The sequence below is a fragment of the Rattus norvegicus genome, chromosome 20 (genome assembly GCF_021556685.1).
Source record: "Rattus norvegicus strain SHRSP/BbbUtx chromosome 20, alternate assembly SHRSP_T2T, whole genome shotgun sequence".
In the NCBI taxonomy this organism is placed as follows: domain Eukaryota; kingdom Metazoa; phylum Chordata; class Mammalia; order Rodentia; family Muridae; genus Rattus; species Rattus norvegicus.
The window spans coordinates 9,079,618-9,091,145 of NC_141553.1; the positions used below are offsets into that span (position 1 = coordinate 9,079,618).

The 11,528-nt window shown below is 50.7% G+C and overlaps 1 protein-coding gene across 4 annotated transcripts in view; it reads right to left on the reverse strand.

Moving 5' to 3' along the window:
- Btbd9 (BTB domain containing 9) overlaps positions 1–11,528 on the reverse strand; it is a 357,021-nt gene that overhangs the window by 31,398 nt on the left and 314,095 nt on the right.

Genomic DNA, 11,528 nt, shown 5'->3' on the forward strand with positions numbered 1-11,528 from the left:
GAGCCACCCAGGTCCCCACTCGTGCAATCCCACCCAGGTGACCCCGCCTCTCACCTGTCATCTCCCTGCACAAGCCACAAATCGCTTCAGACTCCATCAAGACTACGGAAAGGCAGCTGGGTAAGAGGGCTCTGCTCCTCCCCGAGCTCGGTATTCACAAAGCACAAATGGAAGCCGTGTGTGTCTGCCACTCAGACCGCCAGCCAAACACTTGCTTTGCCTTTCTGCGCCTTGATGACCCAGATTTCATACACTCTTTGGAGAGGGGCAGAGGGCGTGTCTCTCTGCCGTCTCCTGTCCCTCTCCTGAGTTCCTCTTTGCTAATATATATTTAATATGACGTATAGGATGATTTCCCGTGTTGTTTAGTATGGTAATGTGGTATATCAGATGCAGGAGTTGAAATGGCTGTCTGTGCTTAAAATAGCCAAACACCTATGGCCCCAAGCTCCCCGACTGTCTGGGTAATCAGGGCCAGCACATGCTCCAGCTCTAGTCACACTCTGGGATGTGCCTCTGGCAGGCGAACTGCACGGCAGTAATCCGGGGTTTTGGTAGTTGGCACGAGGTGAGCGTCTGTTTGAAGGGTCAGTGCCCAGGCCAGCACATGCCTCCTCCCTCCCACTGTGGCAGCTCCATCACTAGCAGGGTAGAGAACCTCCGTGCTGGGATTTACTACTGGCTTCCTCCTAAGCTACCGAAGGAAGGCGCGTCCCTCTCAAGTCCTCTGTGAGGTCTGCAGCTCTCCTCTCTGTATGGTTTGACAATATACACAGTTGTGGCCAACAAGGATCTTTCCCTCAACCCTCATAAAGCTCTACCGTGTATGACTCATTCAGAAAGGAGACTCGATAATGCAGATTTATCACGAGGTGTCTGCCTTTAAAATGTGATTTAATGATGCTCAGACTTATTCGCTGACATCTTTATAAAACTGTTAGTGTGGAAATATATTTGTCTTTTCCAAAGTAATTCTTCCTTTTACAAGTGTCGTGCAAAACAACAGCCATACATTAAAACCGCAGCGGAGAGAGACACAGTGGTCTAATTACGCTCAGCTCCGTCACCCAAGCTCAGCCCAGCATCTCCGGCTTCCACTTGTGCCCCTGGGCGTGGGAGCACCCCTCCCTCTGCAGTTCCCCACCCGTGTACCAGGCTGTGTCACGGCTGCTACTGTGTCCAGAGGGGTAGAAGGTGGCTCTCAAGGTCATCCAGACGCACTGCCGCAGTCAGTAAACAAACTATTGATTATGATTTACCTCTGCTTTTCTTCTACCTTAGCCTGCTTTATGAGCAGATCTTGTTGATTTAGCCTTTTAGCCAATTAGAACCGACGGCCTGATTGACAGCACATGAATAAATACCACTTTACTGTTGGAGACAGAGTCACTCTCCCCTATTAATCAGGCCTTCTGCCGGTGTCTAGGTAACATGGTATTTATCATGCCTCTCTGTTACAGTCCCTTGGGGTGTCATTTCATGGCCTACCAGTAAAAACTTCACATTTACAGCAACTGCCCCTCTATTACTGTCGATAATATCTAATTGATATGTCAAACCTCCAAGGAATGCAGTAAATTGGAACATTGACTCCCAAAAGAAAACAAACCAGTAAACAGGTAAATCAGCACCTGTCTGCCTGTGGTTGCTCAGTCACTTCCGTCCAAAAGCCTCCCAACAGGAAGCCATCACTACCGTCTTGCCTTCCTGCCCGACATCGCAGTGAGCCCTGAGCACGGCCAGGGCGCAGACACGGATCCAAATCCTTTGGCCTGGCAGGGCTGTAGGTGCCACAGGCGTTAGGTGGGGGGCAGCGTACGGAAGACTAGAGCAATGAACCTGTCAGAATATGGCAGCTCGTCTGAAGCCAGCCATGTTGTCAGAGCTGTGGTTTCATCTGCCTTCCAGGCATCCCTACAGAGAGGAAAGGAAGTCAGAAGGAACAGACGGGGTTGAGCACGTACCAGGAATCAGGTCCATCTGACGCTGAAATGCAGCACATGCCTTAGACGACAGGACTTCTAACCACTCAGATACAGCATCCTAATGAAAAGGCCTCAGAGCCACACTGACAAAGCCTTAGGAGAGACCAGCTGCACCGATAACCTGCTCCACTCACTCCCTCAACAGGAGATAACGGTTCTGATAACAGGCAAGGGGGTGGATATACGGTACTGTCAAGCACAGGCAAGAAGGTTCTGTCTCTTTCTCTCAGAAACATCCACAAGTCAGATGCAGAGGTAATCAGACACACATGAAAAACAGACACTTACGGCTAACTTCTCTATACACAACAGGTGCGAGCACAGTGGTTCTCTCTGGCATAAGACTCTAATCTCCCTCTTGCTACTGTTTAAACAAATTCTTCGCTTGAAAAATCACCAACTTGGGCAAGTCTACAGAAATGAAGTTCTAGTCCTGACTTTAAGGTCTGCACAAGAAACAACTGAGTATCACCCTCAGGTCAACCTCAGGACAGCGCCATGACCTCCCTTTAAACAGTAGACAGGCCGAGAGCACACATGTCTGAGTCCTAGCACTTGGAAGGAAGAGGAGAGAGTCAGGAGCTTGATGCCAGTCAAGGATGAGTCCTCCACAGAAGCTGGAAACTGTGCCTAGGTCAGGCGTGCCCTCCCCTCCCAGCACCTGCTCAGTTCCAAGGCTTCTGCCAGATGCGTTCTTGGACTCCCTTTGCTTTCCCTTCCCCTTTTGAAAAGATACTTAGTCACATTTGGCTCCAACAACTTTCCCAAGCCTTGCCCTGCTCTCACATGCCTTGGGAAATACTGAGCAGGCCACTGCTGCCCCAGCACTGAAGGACGGGCTTCCCTATCGGCAGGCACAGGTCTGGTTCCGCCCACGGTGAGCCTGAAGGCTCATGGCCTGTGTACACTCCTTCTCTCTGCTGTCAACTCTTCTTGGACCTGCTGTCTGCTGGCTCAGCTGCTAAGCCCCCAGCCCATGAGCCCCATGCCTAATCTCAGCGAGGGCACAGGCACACTTCTGGATGGGGGCTTTCTCATTAAAGGGGAAAGAGCAGGATCCTCCAAACCTACACGACTGCCCGGGGAAGATGATCCTTGGGGCAAAACCAACGCTGAATGAAGATGCTCTAAGGCCTTCCACAAAGGCTTTCTAAAGATTAGCAGCCACGCACACTCCGAGTGTAAACAGAGCAATGGAGACACTGCCTTCTGGAAAGTCAGTGAGGACAAGGGAACGCAGAATTTGAGAGGTAAAGTGTAAAGGGAACAGCTGGCCCAAGAGCTTCGAGAGACAGTGCAGGCCCAAGTGCACCGAAGAGCAGCAGAGACCTAAATCCACACTGGACTCTCATGCTTATGTATGTAATCGGTTATCCAAACATCACTCACCACAAGCTTAACCTGAACTTGGAGCTTGTCAGGGTGCCCAACACTGTTTACAGGGCGTGGTCCTCAGAACACAACTGCAATTCTACAAGCTCATTAGGCGAACTGACATATACAGGTCGGAAAGGCACACAGAGTATCAAAGAGTCACTGTCCAATGGGACTGCTGCTGCTTATGGTGGAGGAGGGTTTAGCAGGCTCTCTTGTGAGAGAGGAGCATGGTTCACCACAGACAGCAGTGACTGTCCCCGTGGGGCAGCCTTTGTCTTTACAGCAGCGTTTTGAAGGGCAGAGGTGATCTGTAATGCCACATGCCCATCCCTGCACTGGGAGCCCAAGGCCACCTGTCTCTTCTTGCACCACAGCATCAGTAAGTGTGTGTGCGTGTGTGTATGTGTGTGTGTGTTTGTGTGTGTGTGTCTGTGTCTGTGTGTCTGTGTGTGTGCATGCGTGTGTGTGTAGGGGGTATCAGCAGGTGCTGCCACCTTCTGCTGGATGGCCTGTCCTAGAGACTTTGAGGTTCCCCTGAAGAGGCAGAACGGCCAGGCGACAGCAAGAACGCCAGGCACACAGAACCTACAGGCGAAGGCTTGGGTGGGGGTAACAATCCAGAGAAGATGTGCTCCAGTAGCCTTGACTTTACTGATGTCCTTCTCAGGAGCCATCCTGTACTAACCAAATGATACTCCAATTGACCAGACATGATAGAGGAGCTGAGGTCAATACAAACAAAATGTGACCTCCGCTCTCATGGGACTTAAAAGCCTAATGGGAAAGACGTACGCTAGTTATAAAGAAGATAACACCACGGACATGGACACAGAGAATGGCATAAGACAACAAAGACCAACTACTTGGCTGGAAAGAGTCACTCGCAGGACATTGGGGATTGCATCCGAGAACCTGAGGCGAGGCTGGACTTGAAGAGCCACAGAGAACTAAAGATACAGAACCACGTTCACAGTTCACCCGCCAGCTATGACCCACACAGTCTAGAGAGAAGGCTAACTAGCCTGTGCTAGGTGAGTGAGCACAGGCTAGCACAGACCCTCACACCTCTCCTCTACAGGGGTCCCAAGACTGAGGCACTCTTGGTGTGTTCGGGTCCAGCGCTTAGTTCCTGCGTGCCACCTCGTCCCTCTGCCTTCTCTGAATTTCTGCTCCAACCGCAGCCTCCTGTGTGTTACTGGGGACAGTCACTGACTTCCAGGAAGGCACACAAGTGTGGACAATTAGAGCATGGGATCTGGCTGCGATAACTAATTACTGCACGCTTACCAGAAGGAGCAGGGGAGCGTCCTGACGGCTGTGCGGAGTGACGCATGCTCAAGGACGGCTGAGCAGCCCATCTGCCCAAAGAGCGGACAAGAGACGGTCAAGGATCAAGGGTGAGGTCAAGGCCTTGACTTTGGACAAACAAGTATGAGGATGGCATGCAGACCATAATCCCCCTGAGTCAGCGACCGAAAGGACAAAACCTGTGGAGCATTGAAAGAGGAACACTTCCGGCACAGAAAGACAAACACTGTGTGACGTCATTTCCGTGTGGGGCCAGAAGAGGCTGACCTCACGGAAGCAGAAGGGAGGAGAGGGGACAGAGTGACAGGCTTGGTGGGGACAGGTTCTGGTGTTTTGGGGGGCTGTGGGGTGCCTTAGTTAATGCTACTGCTTTGACCACATCAAAATAACTAGCAGAGAAAACCTTTCTCATGCTCCCAATATCAAATGATAAGCGCATGAGGTACGAGTATGCTAAATGCCCGGATCTGACCGCTGTATAACACGCAAGCTCTAGGAATACCACACAATCACGTCCATTAAAACACAACTCACTCTGCTTCCCGGCCACCAGTAGGTGAGCAGCTTGGCTCTACCACATGTTCTCTGTCACGATGCTCTTTCTTTTTTACCTTTGTCCCCAAAGCAATGGTCCTTGCTGACCACAAACTGAAACCGTGAGCCAAAAGTGAACACCTTCCCCTTTAAACAAGTTCCCCTCATATCTAAGTCTGGGTGGAAGAACACTGAAACCTTGTACTGCTTACTCCGATGGAGGGTGTGCATACACACATGAACACACATTCTCTCTCTCTCTCTCTCTCTCTCTCTCTCACACACACACACACACACACACACACACACACACACACACACACACACACAGCATCTTCTCCCCTGGTTCAAGAGGCTTCTAAAGACACTTGTGGTACCATGGGGATCCAATTAACCACAGTCCTTCACGCACATTAAAAACCTAGTAAGACATGAAACACACTGCTGTGGCCTGTCAAAGGCAAGCCTGCAGCTGACAGAGCAGCCCGACTAAAGCAAAGGGCTGAAGACAGCAGGCTGGCTGGGGAAGCAGCAGACTTACTAAGCACAGTCTGACCCAGGATTTTACAGCTCAGACAGAGGCCAGGGCAAGGTGAGGGTTACCACTTAGCAAGTGTGCAGAGTGTCCATCCTCTGCCTATGTCTCCCCGGCAAAAAGCCACTTAACGGAGGAACGGGACTTTACTGCAAGGAGATGCAGAGAATTTCCTTTCAAGTTTACTGAGCATTCTGGGATTTGGATCTCTCCAAATGAGCCCCCTCCGGGACTCTGCACTTTCAGGTCACAGCAGCAGTCATCAGTGCTGCCCCTTGGTGCTGTTAGGACACGTGTTTATGAGGTGACTGGCAGAGGACATCCCTCTGCTGCTGCATCCTGGCCTCACGCTCCTCAGGTCCCTCCTAAAGGGTTTGAAGGTCCCATTCCATGAGCCTTTCAAAGCCGGCTGGGGCTGTGGCCCTGCAAAGAGCATTTTGACTGTGACGCCTGCTGAAGGTCGAGGCTCCAGGTCTAGGGACAAACGAGGCGTCAGTTTCCTTTGTGTCTGAGCTTTCTTCTGCTGGCACAGCTCTGTGAGGGTGAACAGAGAAGGCGTGTGGGGTATGGGGTGTGGGGTGGGTAGCCTTTCCACACTGAGAGCTGTGGCACCTCCTGTGCTTCATCAGCAGACACACGATGGCACAGCGGGCTCGCTCGCTCACTTGCTCGAGGTGAGCACTGGCAGATGAGCTGTGGGATTTTGCTCTGAGGGTTTTCTGTTTCAGGACAGAGACCACAGGAAATCTCTGCACCTTTGGTTACACTGTAAGCCTAAAACCAGTTTAAAAGTCTCCTTCAAAACGTGAACGCACTAGATCTTGTTTTGCTCTTTAAAAAGACAAGGCTTTTCTCTGTAGTCCAGGCTGGCTTACCATGTAGCCAAGGCTGACCTGGAGGCTGAGATCCTCTTGCCTCTGCCTTCTGAGCGTGGGGTTACTATTACCTGCTCGGCTCACGGAACAAGACAACCCCAGCAGAGAAGGGGCTGCTCCAGAACTGTGCTGAGTGTGAGGAACAAGTCTGGTGCTCACCTCGGGATTATCAGAGTTAGATCTCAGCCCCTCACAGTGGCTTCCCGCATACTTAACGTTAATGGCCACAACACTCCGGGAGACTTACCTGGATCTCAGATTATTCCCGAACTCTCATCGTCTGGCCACCTTCCATGTTGCTCTCTAAGTGTGGACACGCGTGCCCAGGTGTGTCCTAACCAACACACAGGGCCAACAGGAAGGCCACATGGTTACCAGGACACCATGTTACCCAGGGTTGTGGCAGCCATGGCAACTATTAGTTCACATTGAATTTGTGGCTGTCTAAAAACCGCAGCTCTCCTCCCATGAACCTCTCTCCGGCCTGACTGCGCTATCCTGTACTTAGAGAATTGATTTTTTGAACCTAAATGGATGGCATCATGTTTATGCCATTAAGCCCCATCCTGTTGCTTTGGTCCCCCTTCAGGGCTTGCAGAGATCATTCTGAAAATCACATCTGCCAGCTCCCACATTAGTAACCCGCCCACTCTGTCTTATGCGCAAACCTGAGCGGGCGTGCTTTCTGAGCTCACACAACAGCAAAATGTTCAGGACCAGGGACAGCGACAAGAGCCCTGCAAAACCTTTCTGTCCTTGCTAGCCCCCCCCACCCCACTTGGATTGCCAACCCATTCTCCCAGCACTGTGTACTGGATGTGTGGACGCCTGCGTGCTATCATCTCCACCATCGCTGCTGTGCCACATGCCCTGTCATGTGCTATCTGAGTAACCAGCAGCTCCTCTGTGGGCTCTCAGGTCTACATTTACCCTGTCCAATGTTCTTTCTCTACACAGTGACCATGAAGAAGAACCAGGTTGAGTGTATAGCTCAGGGATAGAACAGGCGAGCTAGGCTGTGTCAGGGGCCTGGGTTCTGTCCCTAGCACGGATAACACAAAAAGTGTAAAGCAGAAATAAGCCGGGCATGGAAACTTACTCCTGCCAGCCCGGCCAGGGGAGGCTGAGGAAGAGGCTGGGGGTCTGAGACCAGCCTAGGCTACACAGGGAGGCGGGGCCAAACCAAACCAAACCAAACCAAACCAGAAAGCACTTCTTTGCATAACCCCCCACTCCATTGTTCATAGAATAAAACTCAGTCCACACCATGACCTCACGGCTTTGAATCTGACTGCTCCTGCCTTCTCCTTATCACCGCTGGCTTCCTTGCCAAGCTTCAGCTGCACCCAGCACTCTCTCCTGCACACTTTCTTGCTTCAGGACTATAACACTTCCTGAAGGTCTTTCATCAGCCCAGCAAAGGCTGGTGTCTGTCGCTGAGTGTACTGGATGGGCCGTAAGGCGCTTCGTTCTTAGTGGCTGACGGGGAGGGGGCTTTACTGTGGGTGGGCCATCCTTGGGCTGGTGGGTCTGGGTTCTGTAGGAAAGCAGGATGAACAAGCCTTGTGAATCAGGTTAGGAAGCAGCACCCTGCAAGGCTTCGGCCTCCAGGTTCCAGACCTGACTGAGATCCTGTCCTGACTCCCTTTGCTGATGAGCTGTGATGAGGACCTGTGAATAAACCCTTTCCTCCCCAAGTCGTTTTTGTCCACGATGTTTCATCACAATGACTGCCACCTAACTATGACACTGATCTCAGCTCCGAGGTCTCAGTGAGGCCTTTCTGGACTACGGCAGCTCTTACCCACCCTAGCTGGCCAACCACTATATGTTGTTCCTCTTGCTTCAGAGAACTTATCAGCAGTCATAATTTTTTTTTCCTTTTCTTTTTTTCGGGGTTGGGGACCGAAGTCATAATTTTTTAATTACATGGCATTTCTGCCATTACAGTGTAAACTTGGAAAGTGGCACGACTGTGTGTCCTTTTGTTGCCTAACACTTAGTAGGTGCTCACTGATTATTTGGAGAATGAGCACATGGTGGTTAAGAAGTAGAGAAATGGGAAAATTCAAATCTATCTTCTGTGACTTCGATGGTATTCATAAAAATGGCTCTTGGATTCACTATTACACCATTATTATCTACTTTTTATCAATATTTTATGATGCCATCAAAGAATCAAATTGAATTAACCTGCGCTGAGTTAGGTCAGACAATAATTGGTAGTAAAACTGCATTATGTGGCTAACACAGACTTGCTATTTATAACCACACACTTTGCGGGACCTCCACATTGCTGGTGCAGCTTTGTGACTGAAGAATGAGACTGCTTTCATATCAAAGGGACCACTTGAGAGAGCTACTGCTCAGGCCAAGTTCATGCAAATGCCTCCAACTCCTGCATTTATATACATTTATGCTCAATGTAACATCAAGGGTGCTCGCTCTGATGTTTAAAATCTGAGTTTTATTGACTTAGAATACCATTACATTGTCAGCCCACGAGTCTCTTTTCAGTCGGTGCTCACACCACTGACCTCCTGGCCAGCACATAAAGTGGGCTGTAAAAAGGGGCTGGAGTCCTCATCAGGAGCCCAGCGGTGCGTGTGCTGAGTGTCACCAAGAAGACTCTCCCAGGGGACTGCAGTGGGCCAGCTCCACAGGAGGAGGGCACAGGCGCCGAGGGTGCTTTGCCTTCCTACTGTCCAAATGCACACAGTGAGAGGTGTGGACCTGAACAAGGAGCGTGAGGTCTGTTTAAGAAGGAGCCTTGTCTACACATGCTGGTGGAGAAAACTCATGGGAACCAAGAAGCAGGGGCAGAAAGCAGCAGGGATAAGAAGAGCTAATGCTTCCTAAACCTGCAATCCAGCTCTCTCAGCAGAATGGAGGAAGTGCTGGTCTTCCCACCGCACGGAGCCGCCCTGCCACAGGGTGTTTTTGTAGGGCAGTGCAGCCCTGGCCCATGGTCCTCTCAAGTAAGAACTTCACTGCAGTGTGAGTCACATACAACAACACGGGCTCTTTAAAGACATACTGGTTTTGTTTTAGCTTAGTTGCTATACCCCTAAAATCCATTTCAGAAGCTTAATGTCTACGCTCTTGCAGAACACAATCTGGTCCTGAGTAAGGTCCCGGCACTCCTCCCAAGCCCACACTGGGGCTCCTGCTCAGGGCTTTCACTGGTTTACTCTGGGTGCTTGCTCTGTGCTCAGAAGTCAGGTAGCTGACGGTCTTTTATCACCCAACAAAACACTTTCAAGGACATCAAGGACATCCATGGTGTCACACACGGGTACTTTATTCCACTTAATTGGCAAGTAATGTCTGATTGGCACAGCGTGCTTTGTGTGCAGTTCTTATCCAGAGGTCTCGGAATTGTTTCCGCTCTGGGGCCATGATGTGTGTGTGCGTGTGGAGGCTGACAGCTTCTTCAAGGTGGCCCTGTCTTCCACATGAGTGGCAGGTCAACCTCAGCTCCTTCTGGCCTGACTTTCCTGAATAGTTGTATTCTTTTTTAAAATTGTCATTATATGTCACCTATAATGTGCTTTGCACAGACGTCTACCATTACCTCTTTACCCACTCCCACGGAGTCCCTCTTCCCACCAGAGCCCTGCCATTTCATGCCTTTCCCTCTCAGCCAAGTGAGTTAAGGTCTGCTGAGCACAGCAGTGGCTGCTATCTACACGAGCGGAGGTGACTTACCAGTGGCTACACCACTGATGTACACGACCTTCAGTTGTCTTGAGAGCCCCTCCCCCACCTGAGGTCTTATGCAGGGAAGTTACTGCTGCGTGCACTTCCGGACGCAACAGTCATGCCATGTCCTGCAGACAGTGTTTCACAGCCTCCCTCTCGGACTCTAGTTCTTCATACTCTTTCCAATATGTCTTCTATGAGGCCAGAGATCATGTATGACTTTGGTTAAATTCTGTTTTCCCCTTGGGTGGTCGCTGAGAAAGTTACGTCTCCAGACTTCCCAGGGAGGCCAGCGGCACAGAAACCACACTTTCCAGAGTGGGGTCTGACTGCATCACTTCTAGTAGGTGCTCAGAGGCTCGCTTGGGAAGGCCGAGTTCTGTTCAATGGGAAGGACCAGAACCATACATGGCCATCTACAGTGGTTCTAACCTGAGGGGAGAGCTACCCTGTGTACGTGGGCTCGGATACATGCCCCACCCAGAAGAGCTGGGGAGGAAGGCAGAACCCCAAAGAGCCCACAGAGGGTCCTACCACGTTCGTTCCTCAAGAAACTTGTGAAGAAGATTCTCAAACAGAAGAGACGTAAGGCATTCCTGAGAACTGTAGCTACACAAAGTGCTTCCCTGGAGGTCCCTCGGTGCACCTCATTAACAGGGCCTTCTGAAACAGGTCTCTCTAGAACATGGGTCAATACCACCTAAGCAGGCCAGGCCCCTCAAAGGCCCCGCTGGCTGGCCCTCTCTAGCAGCCCTGCCCTGAGGCCACTGTAGCTCAGCCTGAGAATCCCCATCACCTTCTGGAAGCGGCCCAACCAGGAGGTTTTCCCACAGAGTTTGTAATCCTAGTTTTAGGCAGGGTAGTCAATGTCTCCTTAGAGACAATCTCATCTCTCCAGAACTGAAGGATGACTCCGATTTTCATTCTTCAGGACGGTGAGCAAGAATGCACTTCTGCACCAGGTTAAATCTCACCTTTCATTCGTCCACAGCAACAATCTGTAACTAATCACTATTAGTGTGACAAAGTCTGTGTTGCAACGTCATAAAGGCAGCACAGCACCCCATCTACTCACGCACCCTTGGTTTATCTGTGCGTTTTATTTTCATAAAATTATCTTTCGGTTCCTAATACGTGCCTGCCTCTGTCCTCTGTGAAGCAGCACCGTGGTTCTGGGCTGAACACACACAGTTCCTGCCTGACCCCTGAGGA